This window comes from Taudactylus pleione, unplaced genomic scaffold, assembly GCF_031769625.1.
Source record: "Taudactylus pleione unplaced genomic scaffold, aTauple2 ptg002305l, whole genome shotgun sequence".
NCBI classification, from domain to species: domain Eukaryota; kingdom Metazoa; phylum Chordata; class Amphibia; order Anura; family Myobatrachidae; genus Taudactylus; species Taudactylus pleione.
Window position 1 is genome coordinate 317,924 of NW_028286696.1, and position 16,648 is coordinate 334,571.

Sequence of the window (16,648 nt, forward strand, 5' to 3'; positions counted from 1 at the left end):
AGTGTGCTCCTGCCAAGGAGTCTTCTGCAGATAAGGTAGACATTTCATTCACAGATTTTTACCTGGTGTAGGGGCCATTAAATATCTCTTCATACCCCAGACAACAAATATCAAAGCAATATGGCAGGCAGTGTCTGAAGCAACTACGGATATAGAAAAAATGTGTGAAGCCCCAAAATAGTATTCAGGAATGAGAACAGAAGTATATATTCTACTCTAAAGTGATCAGATAGTGAGCAGGGAGTATCCCATCTTCTCTCCCTAAATCCTCACATAGGTCATATCAATCTTGCTGTGGAGAAAGAGTCCCAATAGAAACATAATATATTCTCAATAAGATATAGAGATATATAACTCAAAGCAGGAGGGTTGAGAAAATAAAATAAGTTGAAATAACCTGCAAACTTGGAGAGGCAGGAATATATATCAGTCATGAACACTGGCAGGGTGATCGATTTCTGAGATGGCCGCCGTTATAGTCCTGGGACTTGAAAGGAGCCGTCTGCTACCTGTGGCCAGTATTATTTATTCATTTATTCACTGCAGGTGTGGCAGTGCAGAGCAGGCAGTGGATAGTGACCCAGCGCTGTCCGGCAGTGCAGCATCGCACTCCCGCTCCCTCACCCTAGGCAGTAGATAGAGACAGGCGGTGTCAGCAGGAGAAAGGTGGTGGCAGAGGCCCAACACTAGGAGCCGGGTCCGGTGCAGTAAGGGGCGCACCCAGAATTACACAGCGTAGGTGATATAATCGGGCAGGTGCAGGGGGGAGGGTTGCACTAAACATGTTATTTTATCCCTCCAAATGTGGAGCGCAAGGAAGGTGCCACCTCTCCCCTCCGAGTCCAAGCCACGCCCCTGATAAATGTTTTTTTTAAGCATATTACTCAATTTATTAGTATGCCTTTGGATCAGGACCCCTTGTTGTGGTAAAGCAGCAGTTTTTGGAGATTGCTGGATTTCCTAACATCATAGGGGTAGTGGATGGCACTCACATAGCACTTCAGCCTCCAGCATGAAAGGAACACATATATCGCAACTGTAAACATTTACAAACCATGAATGTGATAGTGCTATGTGATGCCTTGCTCCAGATTCTCTCCCTGAATACAACATTTCCAGGCAGCTCACATGATGCATATGTGATACAACATTCAAGGATTTGGCCAAAATTAGCTACACTGCAAGCTGGTGATGCATGGCTTCTGGGTAAGTCAAACTTCATTTTGTTTTTTGAAATAAAAGTGAATGTCTGTTTTTTTTAAATAAATTTGCAAAAATTGTTCTTCTTCCCTACAGGCGACAGTGGATATCCTTGCACGCCCTGGCTGCTGACTCCTTTTTTGGCACCCACACCAGGGCCACAAACCCAATTTAATGCCGCGTTTACTGCCACCAGACAGGTGGTGGAGCGCTGTATTGGTCTTTTGTAGGTCGGTTCAGATGTCTCCACCACTCTGGTGGCAACCTAATGTATTCACCGGTTATGGTTTTGCGTATCGTGGTCTTGTGTGGGATATTCCATAACATTGCCATAAGGAGTCGAGTACCCATGCAGCCAGAAGATGCCTTGCCTGAGGATGGCCCCCATGAGGTAGGTGTTGTGAGACTGTCCGGGGGAACCAGACGCAATGATGTTGTTACTCGCTTTTTTAGGTATGTATTGCATTTTTTTATTTTTCAAATTATAAAATCACTGTCATATGCCAAATTTTTTCTCTGTTTTGACTTTTGTGAGTTTGCAGTTTTAGACATGTTTCTAATGTGTTTTTTTGGGGGGGTTTCCCTACACCCTACCCCAATTAAAACAATGACCAAACAAAAACAACACATTGTGAATGCCCTTGTCTGTGCTTGGATTAACGACAACCCTTTTGCTGGATTGATCAACCATGTGAATCTCCTTTTTGTACAGTTCATGATTTTGTATTGAACAAACTTTGACATTGTGTACACCAAGTGTTTGTGTTTTAATGTAACGTCGTAATGATGTTTCTTGCTGTTTTGAGAAACAATAAATTAAATTTATAATAAACAAAAATCTAATTATTGTTATTTTAAAAAGGCAATATTAGGCTCTACACATTCATCATGTTAGTGAAACATTTGTGTGGCATGTGAAATGTTTGTTTATTAGGAGCCTAATGTCTTTTCTGCTACAGTTTAGTTGACACAAATGATTTTTAGAAAATAAAAAACAAAAAACCCCAACTTGAAACAAGCTTTCTAAAAATGTGTAACTGAATGTCTATATATTTACAAAATTTATTTTTGAGGCCAAATGTTTATAAATTTACTTAGCACTATTATTGTGGATTGCTTACAATGTTGGCTAAAGTATGATTTAAATTAAATTGCTCAATCACTATTTTAGTCTCCAAAATACATACCAAACCAATGTAAAAACGACAAGTATGTGTAATATTTTTGGAACAAAACTACATTTTAAACATAACATTATTCCCAAAAAACATTTAGAAGCCTGGATTAGACAGTTCTTCTTTTTCAAAAATGACGACAAAATAAGTTAACTAACAAATTTTTTTTGAACATAGATAGAAAAAACAATAAATAAAAAAAATAAAACGCCAGCAAAGTCCAAAGCACCTATTATGTTGGCAATGCTGGATTGTGCAATGGCCAAATCATGAAGAACCACCAGCTCCTCCCGGAGAAATCGAAAGAGCATCTGTGGATCTGTACAGTAGAAAAAGGTAAAAGTGTAATAAAACTCAAAATATGATTGTCAAACATTGAACAATTTAAGTTTATTATATGCCCTACAAAGTGTGTGGGACACAATGAAGTTGATGTATACACCAAAATTAAATTTACAAAAATAAAGGCAGGCACATTTGTAGGCCTAGCAAATGCAAAAAATCAGGTCTTGTATTTTGTTCTAATGTATTAATGTTTTTTTTTGGGCCCCCCCCAAAAATAAACAAACAAAAACACCTAAACATTCTGAAAAAAATTGTGTTTCTGTGAACATATAAACATTGCCCAAAAGAAAAATATTATTCCACTTATTTCTATAGTTTAATATTTTTAACATATACATTTTATGGGCCATAAACATTGTCCACCATAAAGTATAGACTACTATTTAGAGGATACCACAGGGATTAAGGTTGAACATATGATGTTATTTTTTTTTTGGGGGGGGGGGGGTTTAGTTAAAATAAAAAGGAAAAAAGGGTTAACGGTTAAGTAGCCTTAAAGCCAACTCTATTGACATTTTTGACCTAGAAATGTTACCTAGAATTTACACCACAAAAACATATAGGAATAAATTACCTCCACATGCAACAAAGCCTTGAAAAAAAAAAAAAAAGGTAAAAAAAAAACATGTAGAACTACACAAAAACATCCTGTATGTATGACGACAAATATATTTACAATAAAGTTTAACATAAAAAATTACCATATATCCATCCTTGGGAAGGAGATGCCTGCTCCTCCATCAGGGGTGGGGTCCCAAAATCATCTGCAGGTGGCATTATTTGGCCTGAAGATTCTGGGTTGGGAGGGGAAATTGGGGATGAGTGGGCAGGGGAGGGAGGACCATTTTGAGAGTTTTGGCCCAGGTAGGAAGGCAGACTTGTGGAGTATAGGGGTGGGGAGGGAGAGATGGGTTGGGAAGGGGACGGGTTAGAGGGGTATTTGCCACACCATTGCGGCTGCTATGCCGTGTCCGTCTCTGTCTACGATGATGCCCTAAGAAGGGAAAAATGTCAGTTCAAAATTTATTTGAAGCAATAACAATACAAACCAAACATATTTAGATAACAGTTTATACCCAAATTAAAAAAAAACAACACTGAAAATAATACAAACTGACATTTAGGGAAATTAGTTTCCACAAACTGAACAATAGGTACAACATACACTATAGCTTGTTTGAAAAATAGAATAAACACAAAAACAAGGAACAAATATACTAACAAAAAAACGCAAATGCATACTTACTCCGGCGTATTTGCGCCTGCAGACTCAACAAGACCAGAGGCGAACGCCGCCGGAGGTCCGACCACCATTGTTCTAATTGCACAATATTGTGCTGAAATCCAAGCGACCGCAGCCACTGTCGGACCAACGCATAGGCCTACCTTTTAATAGCATTAGTTATAGGGGGAGCAAGACTGCCCGGGCACCTGTCCTCCCCTTCAACAAGAACTAACAGTTCTGCGCGAGTAAATGCCGCAGCTCTCATGATGGCAATGGCAGGTTTTACAGTAAACCACAAATATAAATGGGTAACATGAAAAATGATTGGCTAATAAAAAATACTAATTTACATATACTAATTTCGATTGGACAAAGCATTATTCATGTGACCACAACTCAAAATTAATAATAGCAACTTGGATTGGCTCTAGCCCTTTATGTGCGAATGGAACAAAAAATATGCAAAATTAATCAAACTAACATTCATAATGTTAATTTTAACATGCATTTAACAACAACACAACATTATTAATCCAAAAACCGGGTTTAAAATATTTTTAATTAACAAACGCAATACCAGAAATACATCAGCATGAACTAAATGACATTTGAACAATAAAGTTTTAAAAACAATTGAAAGGGAGTTTAAAAGCAAACAACACTTTAGAACACTAATTACATAATTGTCAACAAGCATAATTGTCGATAGCGCATGCAAACATGTGGGCATCAAGCGGCCGCAACCATCAGAAGAAAATTAACATACAGCGACAGACAACAACTGACAACGATCGACTCGATCGCTAGCTGCTATAACCCTTTAGCTAGAGGAGGTGCTTTGTTCATGTATGGGCGTCACTTTGGTTGCGACCAACCGGCCATGTGATTGCTTTTTTTTTCAGTTTCACAATTGTTTTGCGTACGACTGAGTGGCCGCTTACGACCAACTCTGAATGAGGTCCTCTGTCCTGAAGAGAGGTCCTGGGTCTTTTCAGAGGATGTTCATGCTCCTCTACTTATCAAGAAATTACACATCAAGTTCCCAAAAGCATCCGGAGGCAGCTTCTAAAGGAGGGGTACTGTCACAAAGCAGCAGCAATCAGGTCTCCCCAGCTGCACTCTGTCCAGTGGCGTAACTAGGGCAGGGCCACTGAGGCTTGTGCCCTGGGCACCGTGGGACCAGCGGCGTGGGGGGCACCGGCCCTGGCCACGGTACTGGCCCGTCCTAGTTAGCCAGTGTAGTGCCAACCGCAGTTAGTGCGGTCAGCATTACACATTTACTCAGGACCGCCGAGCGCCATCCTGTGCTGCACAGCCACGCCCCTTCAATCCCCCTGAGCGCTTACCCAATAGCACCAGACGAAGAGTGGGAGGCGGGCTCAGGCTAGTCAGTGCAGTTACACACACATCACCGCCAACGCAGCGGTGATGTGTGTGTTTCAGCAGCCATTGAGAGTCAGACAGACTCTCATTGGCTGCTGCTGCATCCACTGCAAGAGCCGGGCAGGAGACACTCATGAGCTCCACCTTCCGGCTCCTGCAATGGGTTTTGGGAAAGACATCACGACATCTCTCCCATAATGCAGAGCGCGTCTGCCCGGGAAGACCGAGGTGTGCGCAGCGGAGGGAGCAGGAGCCGGAGTGGGGATTCAGGTTTTACTTGAGTATCCCCCCCAGTAGTAGTTCCCCCCAAAACACAGTTTAGAATAGAAGACAAACAGTGATTGCATGAGAACGGTGAGGGTTAAACTTCAAGTCTGGTTGCTGGCTTAGGTAACACCATGTGACTTAGTTTGCCCTAATAGGATAGGTGTGTGTGTTTTAACTTGGAATGTGAGGCTATGTGGGCTGAGACAAAGCCTCTTTTGTTCCTGTCTTCCCACCCTCCCTTCCTATGTGGATTCAGTGGGATTGTCTGAGTTGGCTGTTTACTGTGGCTGGAAAGAACGGCAGGTCACCGCTTGGGGTGCAAATATCTTTCAGTTTGTAGTATTATAGTCTTTGGGTGTGCTCACCCTCTTTGACTTGTTAAGTTCGCTGGATCCCCCTGCCGGGGATAGTGTCATCACCCTTCCAGGTAGGTAGTCATGTTAGAGCATTGAGTGGATACCTTTTAGTTGACAATTGTTTAAGTTACCGGTTGCTCTGCACCTTAGGTGGTGTCTGCTGGCATGCATGTCTGTGGCTGGTGTAAGCTGTATGTTGCCGTCCTTTCTTTCTTTGCCACCATATCTCCAATCAGTTTAGATTAATACTCATTAGATCATTTTAATAAATTGCTAACTAATTATTGCGCCAAATCTCATGTCTCCGAGGTTTTATTCATATAGTTTATTAAGAAGGTGTTTTGTCGCATGGTGGGCCTGATTCAGAGCCGGACGCTATTTGCGAACGGTCGATGTGTTCTGGGCCCAAGTTCTTGACCCGACAAAATAAATAAAAATTTGTGTCTTTTGTCTTTTGTTTTTCTGTGTGTGCGTGTTAGGCTTAGCCGCACAAGATACAGCAACACAGGTTGCAACCTAGTGCTGCCCAACTCCAGTCGTCATCAATCTGTGCTATGGGCCCAAGTTCTGGACCTGAAAAAAAAAATAAAACAAATAGTGTCTTTTCTCTATTTTTTTACTGTGAGCGCATGACTGCACATGTGTGAATTTTGTAACTGCCCCTTTGCTACACTATTGGTGCTTGTGACACTACTTCAATACCGCAGAAAATATGGAGGACTGTCACATTACAGGAGAGCAAGGCCAAGAACCATGTGCTGTAGTGGCCACCAGCAATCATCACAATGATGCAGGCCATCAACTTCCTCATCCTCTATGAAGACCCATGCCCCAGGGCTTAAGTCATGCCATGGATATGGTAAAGCTACTTTTACCATAGTAAAGGAAAAAAAATCAAAAAGGCAAGTAGCCATTCACTACACGAAGTGGCAAGGAAAGGATAAGGCCTTGGCCTTTATTTATGATGACTGCTGGTTCTGATAGCCCTTCTGCTTGTAGAAGTAGTGGTGGTGGTACCATTAAAAAATTGACAGTTGTTAAGAAGAGTAAGACAGGTCCGGAAAAACCAACTGTGTGCCCTGAGAAATCGAAATCACAAATCCCCGAGGAGAGTGCAAGTGTGTCTCCTCCAAGTTCCAACATTTGTGTTCCCTCTGTAAGTGTGGGGAAGGGCAGTCAACATTTTGCAGACGCAGTCAGTGAGGATGCTTCTGTGGAATTGCACATGGAGGAGGAGAATATTTTGGTAGTAAAAGGTGCTAAGGATGATGAGGATGTTGATGATGAAGATGTTGGTGATGAGGATGTTGATGCCGAGGATGTACTTTGTGTAAGTAAGGCAGCAGCTATTGCCCATGGATTGAAAAAGCCAAAGCCCATTGTTGTCATGCCGAGGCAAAAGACAAAAAAATCCACTTCTCACGTGTGGAATTATTTCCACCCCAATCCGGACAACAGTTGTCAAGCCATCTATAACCATTGCCAAGCAAGAGTGAGTAGAGGGAGGGACCTAAACCACCTAGGAACCTCCTCCTTGTTACATCACTTGGAGCACATTCATCAAATATCAGTGCATGTCGCCAAGTTCCAAAACTCAAAACATAACAAGTCCTGTGTCACCTACCTGCTCCCTCTCTGTTAGATCCAAGCGCCTTCGATCTACACCACCAACAACTGCACCATCAACATCCTCATTCGTCATCGGCAGAAGTCCTGTTGCATCCAATATTGTAATTCAAAGCATGATTGACTCCTCTCCTATCCGTGATTCCTCTGAAGTTTCCTTGATGCTGCTATTACTGTGAGTGGATCTTCATCCCAGAAGGGGACCAGGAGGAAGACTACTTGTAGTGTATCCTCCAAAAAGCAATTAACTGTTAAACAATCGTTTGCAAGGGCAAACAAGTATGACAGCAATCACCATTGCACAGCGGATTACTGACACCATAACAGCTATGCTGGTATTAGATGTGCGTCCTGTATCCACCATTACTGCAGTGGGTTTTCAACAGTTAATTCAGGTCCTGTGTCCTCGCTACCAGATCCCTTCTAGATTCCACTTCACTAGAACAGCAATTCCACAACTGTACAAGGACATTAAAAAAAACCTTATTAATGTCCTCAGAAATGCCGTTGTACACACTGTCCACTTGACCACTGATATGTGGACAAGTGGGACAGGGCAAACTAAGGATTACGTGACTGTGACAGCCCATTGGGTAGATGTATTGCCTACAACAGCAGCAGCAACATCTACCAAAAGACAGCTGATACATAGGCAGGCTACTCTTTGTATAACTGGTTTCACTAAGAGGCATACTGCTGAGAACCTCTTAGAAAAACTCATGGAAATAATTGCTAAATGGCTTAACCCACTTGGACTCTCCTCAGGATTTGTGATTTCGGACAATGCCACCAATATTGTGAGAGCATTACATGTGGGCGAATTCCAACAGGTCCCATGTTTTGCTTACACAATTAATTTGGTGGTGCAACATTTTTTTTAAAATGACAGGGGTGTGCAGGAGATGCTCTCTGTGGCCCGCAAAATATCTGGACATTTTAGACATTCGGCATCCGCTTGTCAAAGATTGCATGACCAGCAGGTACTGTTAAATTTGCCCTGCCATCAGCTGAAGCAAGAGGTAGTAACTCGGTGGAATTCTACCCTCTATATGCTTCAGCGGATGGAGGAACAGAAAAAGGCCATCCAGGGCTATACAACAGCCTATGACATAGGCTGTGGAGTGGGAATGCACCTTACTCAAGCACAGTGGAGAATAATTTCCATGTTGTGCAAGGTTCTCAAACCCTTTGAACTTGCCACACGTGAAGTTAGTTCCGACACTGCCAGCTTGAGTCAGGTCATTCCCCTTATCAGACCTTTGCAAAAACAGCTGGAGATACTGAAGGAGGAGCTGAAATGGAGTGATTGCGCAAGGTATGGTGGACTGGTGGACCAAACCCTTGATTTACTTCACCAGGATCCAAGAGTCAACAATCTACTGAAATATGAAAAATATATTTTGGCGACCATTCTGCACCCTAGGTTTAGGTCCTGCCTTGTGAGTTTTTTTCAAACAGACCAAAATCTAAAACTATGCAAAGAGCTGTTGGTAAAATAATTGTCAGCTGCAGCCGCACGTTAAACGCCACCATCTCCTCTTCCTGGAAAAAACTTGCCCACCCTCCACTGTGTACTCTGAAAAAGTATTGTGGATTCCAGCGGGGATGAATTTATGTTGTGTGAAGAAGAGGATGCACACACTGATGGGGATGACGAGGATGATGTCAACTTATAATGTAAAGCCAGTTTGTGTATGGGATCATTTTCATTTCCATGTCCAATGCACATTGGCAGCTTGTTTGATGGGGGTCCAAACAAACCAATAATTTCAGCCACAATTGGCAGTTCTTGTCGCTGAAATTATTGGTTTGTTAAACTGTGAATGTTCTGTTTCGTATACAACATAAGGGTGGGTGGGAGGGCCCAAGAACTATTCCATCTTGCACCTTTTTCCTTTCCATTATGTGCTGGTTGGGACATTGCTGCCTGACATTTTAAATTAATGTTATGGTTGGTTTAGGAACCAATAAATTGTTTTTTAATTTATTTCATATCAATTTTACAGCCAGGGGCTGCACCAATGAATTGTTTTTTTAATTAATTTATTATCAATGTTACAGCCAGGGGCTGAACCAATGAATTTCTTTTCATTATTAATTATTCATCCCGGGGCTGCACCAATTAATTGTTTTTAAATTTATTTAATATCAATTTTACAGCCAGGGGCTGCACCAATGAATTGTTTTTTAATTAATTTATTGTCAATTTTACAGCCAGGGGCTGCACCAACTATAAACTATCATTTCTTCAATACTCAAGGGTATCCCAACCATCATCTTTGCATAGACCTCAACTCTATTAATAATTACATCAATCAGTTTTGAGCCAGCAAGCAGGATGCAACCTTTTGACCCTTTATCTAGATGAAAAAAATCAATATTGTAATCTGTGAGGTGGTCAAAATTGACTGGAAATGACTGGAAATATATGTTATTGAGGTTATTAATACTGTAGGAACAAAAAAAGAACCATTTTATGTGATTTTAGCTATTTTTTTTTATTTTTTAAGAAAAAATCCAGATCCAAAACCAAAACCCGAAAACAAAACACAAAGGTGAGGTTTTGGCAAAAACCAATCCAGATCCAAAACAAAACAAGTGGGTCGGCGTACATCCCTAATTTAGACCCTGCAAACCGACAGTGATGTCCAGTGGTAGCCAAACACAATTCTTAGTAAATTTAACCCACAAGGTGAGTTCCATTATTGTATTGGTATTAAAACAGTGATGCTAATTTAATGGCAGACACAAGTCGTATTTTTTTACTGCTTTCTGAGCTCCAGGAATTCCCAAACAACTCAGCCATATAGTACTGCATCTTGGGACAAGAACCCACAGACATTTATTGGTGTAGGAACATAAAGGGCCATATTCAATTAGGTGCGAAAAGTCAGTTTCTGCCAAAAAGTTTCGCCGGTGACGTCATTTTGCCAGGCATAAACTCTTCCCCGTATTCAAGTCCAGAAGACTTTCGCAGGTGCGGAAACTTAATGCATTGGAATAGGCGAAAAAAATTCACCTGTGAAACCTGTCGGAAAAAAGTGCAGAATTGGGGTTTTGGGGTGTAAACTTGCGGGAACCACCCAGCACACTTGGGACAGTCCCCCAAATGTAAACTGTATCAAACAAAAAGTTTTAAAAAAATTATGAACACTCCAAAAAAGTACTTTCATTTTGGGGCAAAAAAAAATCAAAGTTGGGGGACAAACTTAAAAACTAGCGAAATAGACTTCAAGGGGGTCCCCAAGTATGCCCCAAGGTGTTTTTAACATTGCAGGTACTTGCGGCAGGTGGTTTATTTTAAAACTTCACTTTAGCAACTTGTACCCCAAATTTGCTTGGACTAGATATTTTCTTTAAAAAAATGTGCTAAATACGATTCTTCACCACTTCTGCAAAGACGCTAAATAACAGCTACTGAGATCATTTAAGTACCCCAAATACCTTCAGCAGGGCTATTCGGGGGAATCTATAGTGATCCCCAAAGTCAGTGCATCTTTTGGGGGTGTCAGGCTGATTTCCACAAATCTGACAGGACTTTCCACTGGTTTCGAATTTGCTGGGTTCTGTTTTCGCCAATTTGGAATTGAATACGGGATAAGTGGGGACAAGAATGATACTTTTCTGTATGCAAAACCTAGGCAGCGGGACCAGGCCCGCCAAGAGCAGCGGCGGGCCCAGTTAACAGGGGGTGCGGCCTAATCACGGGAGGAGTGGCCACGCCCCCTTCGGGGAAAAAAAAGAGATTTTCAGCGCCGCAAAGCACTGGCGAGGAGGGGCGCTCTGAGAGCCCTCAGCCCAGCGCAAATCCAGGGGGGGCATGATCAGTGTGATCGCTCCCCCCCACAGGCATAGGAGACGCTGTGTGCTGGGCTGCTGTGAGGGAGGGGGGGCGGCGTCAGACCCAGTCCCCCGCCGGGCCCCTCAGGAAGCCCGAGCCGGGGTAATTTGTACCCGCTCCCCCCCACTCGGCACCCCTGAGCGGGACTTTTCGCACCTAATTGAATACGGGACTAAATGTGAATCGTCAGCAATAAAACAATATTTAAGAAATTGCATTTCCCAACTATAGAAGTTTTCCTGTATAATTCCATATACAGGTTGAATCTCTCATTTCTAAAGTGCTTGGCACCAGAAGTATTTTGGATATTAGATTTTTCCATATTTTGGAATATTAGCATATCATAATGAGATGTCTTGGGAATGGGACCCAAGACTAAACACAGAGTGCATTAATGTTTCATATACACCTTATACACACAGCCTGCAGGTAATTTTATACATTATCTTTAATCATTTTGTACATCAATCAAAGTTTGTATACATACTAGGGGTGTGCACCGGCCACTTTTCGTGTTTTGTGTTTTGGTTTTGGATCTGGATCTTTCTTCGTGTTTTGGATCTGGATTGGTTTTGCCAAAACCACCCTTCCGTGTTTTGGGTTCTGGGTTTTGTGTTTTGGATCTGTATTTTTTTTAAAAAAAGCATAAAAACAGCTAAAATCACAGAATTTGTAGGTTTTTCTGCTCCTATGCTATTATTAACCTCAATAACCTTAATTTCCACTCATTTCCAGTCTATTCTGAATACCTCACACCTCACAATAGTGTTTTTATGTCCAAAAGGTTGCACCGAGGTAGCTGGATGACTATGCTAAGCGACACGAGTGGGCGGCACAAACACGTGACCCATCTAGGCGTGAAACTGCAGTGGCAGACAGGATGGCATTGAAAAACTAGGCCCCAAACTGTACATAATGCAAAGAAAAAAAAGAGGTGCAAGATGGAATTGTCCTTGGGCCCTCCCACCCACCCTTATGTTGTATAAACAGGACATGCACACTTTAACAAACCAATCATTTCAGCGCCAGGGTCTGCCACACAACTGTGGCTGAAATGATTGGTTCGTTTGGGCCCCCACAAAACAAGCTGGCAATTAATCTGTCCCTGCACAAACTGGCTCAACGGAGGCAAGAAGTCGTCCTCATCCTCCTCATCCACAGATTCCTCACCCTCTTCAGTGTTATGTACATCCTCATCCTCACAGAGTATTAATTCGTCCCTGCTGGAACCACAGGTCCCTCTGTACGTTCTGGAGGCTGGTCTCCCTGGAAGAGTTGATCATTCATTTTATGAACATCATCTTCTCCACATTTTGTGGAAGCAACCTCCTACGCCTTTCGCTAACAAGGTTCCCGGCTGCACTAAACACTCTTTCGGAGTACACACTGGAGGGGGGGCAACTCAGGTAAAATAGAGCCAGTTTGTACAGGGACCTCCAAATTGCTTCTTTTTCCTGCCAGTACAGGTACGGACTGTCTGACATGCCTACTTGGATGCTGTCACCGATGTAATCCTTTAACAGACAGACGCACGCTTGTCGCTGCTGCTTTGAGGATTCAAGTGCGGCTACAGCCCACACAATTCACAAAGACAGAAAAAAAAAAAGAATATTTTTATTGTTTGTGGAGCACACTTTGAGGGTTACACCACCCTCTAACAGACAGACGCACGCTTGTCGCTGCTGCTTTGAGGATGCAAGTGCGGCTACAGCCCACACAATTCACAAAGACCGAAAAAAAAAGAACAATATTTTAATTGTTTGTGTAGCACACTTTGAGGGTGTCACCACCCTTTAACAGACAGACGCACGCTTGTCGCAGCTGCTTTAAGGATGCAGGTGCGGCTACAGCCCACACAATTCACAAAGACAGAAAAAAGAACAATATTTTAATTGTTTGTGTAGCACACTTTGAGGGTGTCACCACCCTTTAACAGACAGACGCACGCTTGTCGCTGCTGCTTTAAGGATGCCGGTGCGGCTACAGCCCACACAATTCACAAAGACAGAAAAAAGAAGAATATTTTTATTGTTTGTGTAGCACACTTTGAGGGTGTCACCACCCTTTAACAGACAGACGCACGCTTGTCACTGCTGCTTTGAGGATGCAAGTGCGGCTACATCGCACACAAGTCACAAACACATTAAAAAAATAGTTTTTTATTTTTTGGAGCACTTCGTGAGTTACACCACCCTTTAACAGACAGACGCACGCTTGTCGCTGCTGCTTTAAGGATGCAGGTGCGGCTACAGCCCACACATTTCACAAAGACAGAAAAAAAAAGAACAATATTTTAATTGTTTGTGTAGCACACTTTGAGGGTGTCACCACCCTTTAACAGACAGACGCACGCTTGTCGCTGCTGCTTTGAGGATGCAGGTGGAATCTAGACGGGATTTGGAACCGAGGACACACTACCTCCATCAATTGTCTAAATCCCACTGCACTAATTTCGGATACCGGACGCACGTCTAACACCAACATAGCAGTCAAGGCCTCAGTTATACGTTTTGCTTCAGGATGACTGCTGTCGTACTTCATCCTCATCGCTAGGGACTGTTGGAGGGTCAATTGTTTAGTAAAAGTAGTGATGTTCCTACTTCCTCTCTGGGATGATGAACAACTCCCAGCAGCAGCAACAGCACTAGTAGGAAGTGGTTCTTGATCTTTCCCTATTTTATTTTTATCAGAGAAAGTTTGGTCCTCCATTTATGTTATATTGATATATATACGTGCGGCTAAAGCGCACACAAACACAGAAAATATTTTTTTATTTTTGCTGGAGAGTAGTGCACTTTGTGGGTTACACCACCCTTTAAGAATGAGCCAGCCGGCTCTTTACTTATGGGACACAGGCGCACGCTTGGCGCTGCTCCTTTGTTGATGCACGTGCAGCCACAGTGCACACAAGTCACAAACACAGAAAATATATATTTTTTTGGTTTGGAGTGTACTTTGGGGGTTACAGAACCCTTTAACGGTCAAGCCAGCCGGCCCTTTACTTATGACACAGGCGCACGCTTGGCACTACTTTGTTGATGCACGTGCGGCTACTGCGCACACAATTCACAAACACAGAAAATAATTTTTTTTTTGGTTTGGACTGGAGTGTACTTTCGGGGGTTACAGCACCCTTTAACGGTCAAGCCAGCCGGCCCTTTACTTATGACACAGGCGCACACTTGGCACTACTTTGTTGATGCACGTGCGGCTACTGCGCACACAATTCACAAACACAGAAAATAATTTTTTTTCGGTTTGGACTGGAGTGTACTTTGGGGGTTACAGCACCCTTTAACGGTCAAGCCAGCCGGCCCTTTACTTATGACACAGGCGCACGCTTGGCACTACTTTGTTGATGCACGTGCGGCTACTGCGCACACAATTCACAAACACAGAAAATAAATTTTTTTTTGGTTTGGACTGGAGTGTACTTTGGGGGTTACAGCACCCTTTAACGGTCAAGCCAGCTGGCCCTTTACTTATGACACAGGCGCACGCTTGGCACTACTTTGTTGATGCACATGCGGCTACTGCGCACACAATTCACAAACACAGAAAATAATTTTTTTTTTGGTTTGGACTGGAGTGTACTTTGGGGGTTACAGCACCCTTTAACGGTCAAGCCAGCCGGCCCTTTACTTATGACACAGGCGCACGCTTGGCACTACTTTGTTGATGCACGTGCGGCTACTGCGCACACAATTCACAAACACAGAAAATAATTTTTTTTTTGGTTTGGACTGGAGTGTACTTTCGGGGGTTACAGCACCCTTAACGGTCAAGCCAGCCGGCCCTTTACTTATGACACAGGCGCACGCTTGGCACTACTTTGTTGATGCACGTGCGGCTACTGCGCACACAATTCACAAACACAGAAAATAATTTTTTTTTTGGTTTGGACTGGAGTGTACTTTCGGGGGTTACAGCACCCTTAACGGTCAAGCCAGCCGGCCCTTTACTTATGACACAGGTGCACGCTTGGCACTACTTTGTTGATGCACGTGCGGCTACTGCGCACACAATTCACAAACACAGAAAATAATTTTTTTTTGGTTTGGACTGGAGTGTACTTTCGGGGGTTACAGCACCCTTAACGGTCAAGCCAGCCGGCCCTTTACTTATGACACAGGCGCACGCTTGGCACTACTTTGTTGATGCACGTGCGGCTACTGCGCACACAATTCACAAACACAGAAAATATATTATTTTTTTAGCACTTGGGGGGAGCACCCCTGATGGACAGAGCACCCCCTGGACAACACTACAGCACTCCTTTAGGACTGGGACACTGCACAGGACTTTGGAGTGGACACAGCCCTATGGAGAACTGACTGCACAACACAGTCCAGCCAGCCCCTATGGACTTTGAAGTAGTGGACACAGCCCCTATTAACAACAGCAGCACAGCACAACACAGCCAGCCCCTATGGACTTTGAAGTAGTGGACAACAGCAGCACTAGACTACACTACACTACACAGCCCTAACTCCCACCCTCCCTCTTCACTGTCCACAGCCGAGTGAGAAAATGGCGCCGACGTGTGTACCTTATATAGGTTCCAAAACCCGCGAGACTCGGAAGGCGGGAAGATGACGTTTTGCCTCGATTTCAGATCCGAGTCAGGCGGGAAAAGTCGAGCCTGACTCGGATCGGACTCGGATCGGGGGGGCTCGGGGGGGTTCGGATTTCAGAAATCCGAACCCGCTCACCCCTAATACATACACAAAATGTATTCCAATTTCATATACACCTTATACACACAGACTGAAGGTGATTTTATAAAAAACAAAGTTTGAGTACATTGAACCATCGGAAAGCAAAGGTGTCACTATCTCAGTCGCACTCAATAAAAATACGTATTTTGAAATACTTGGATATGGGAGAATAAGCCTGTATTTACTATATACTGAACTTCTCATTAACTATGATGCAATGTCCTGGGCCAAAATGTATATTCAATAAGATTAGTTATATTATAATTGGCCCTTTTCAGTGCCCTATTTTATATATATATATATATATATATATATATATATATATATACACACATATATATATATATATATATATATTATTCATATATACTTATTTTCTATAGCTCCTCCCACAGTTCCTGAACCTATTTTTCATGAAAAATGGCCCTGCTATACAGTATAATCAGCAGTGATAATAATTCACATCACTACATCTGTAATTTTTAATACATTTAAATCCTGTGAGTTGTGTG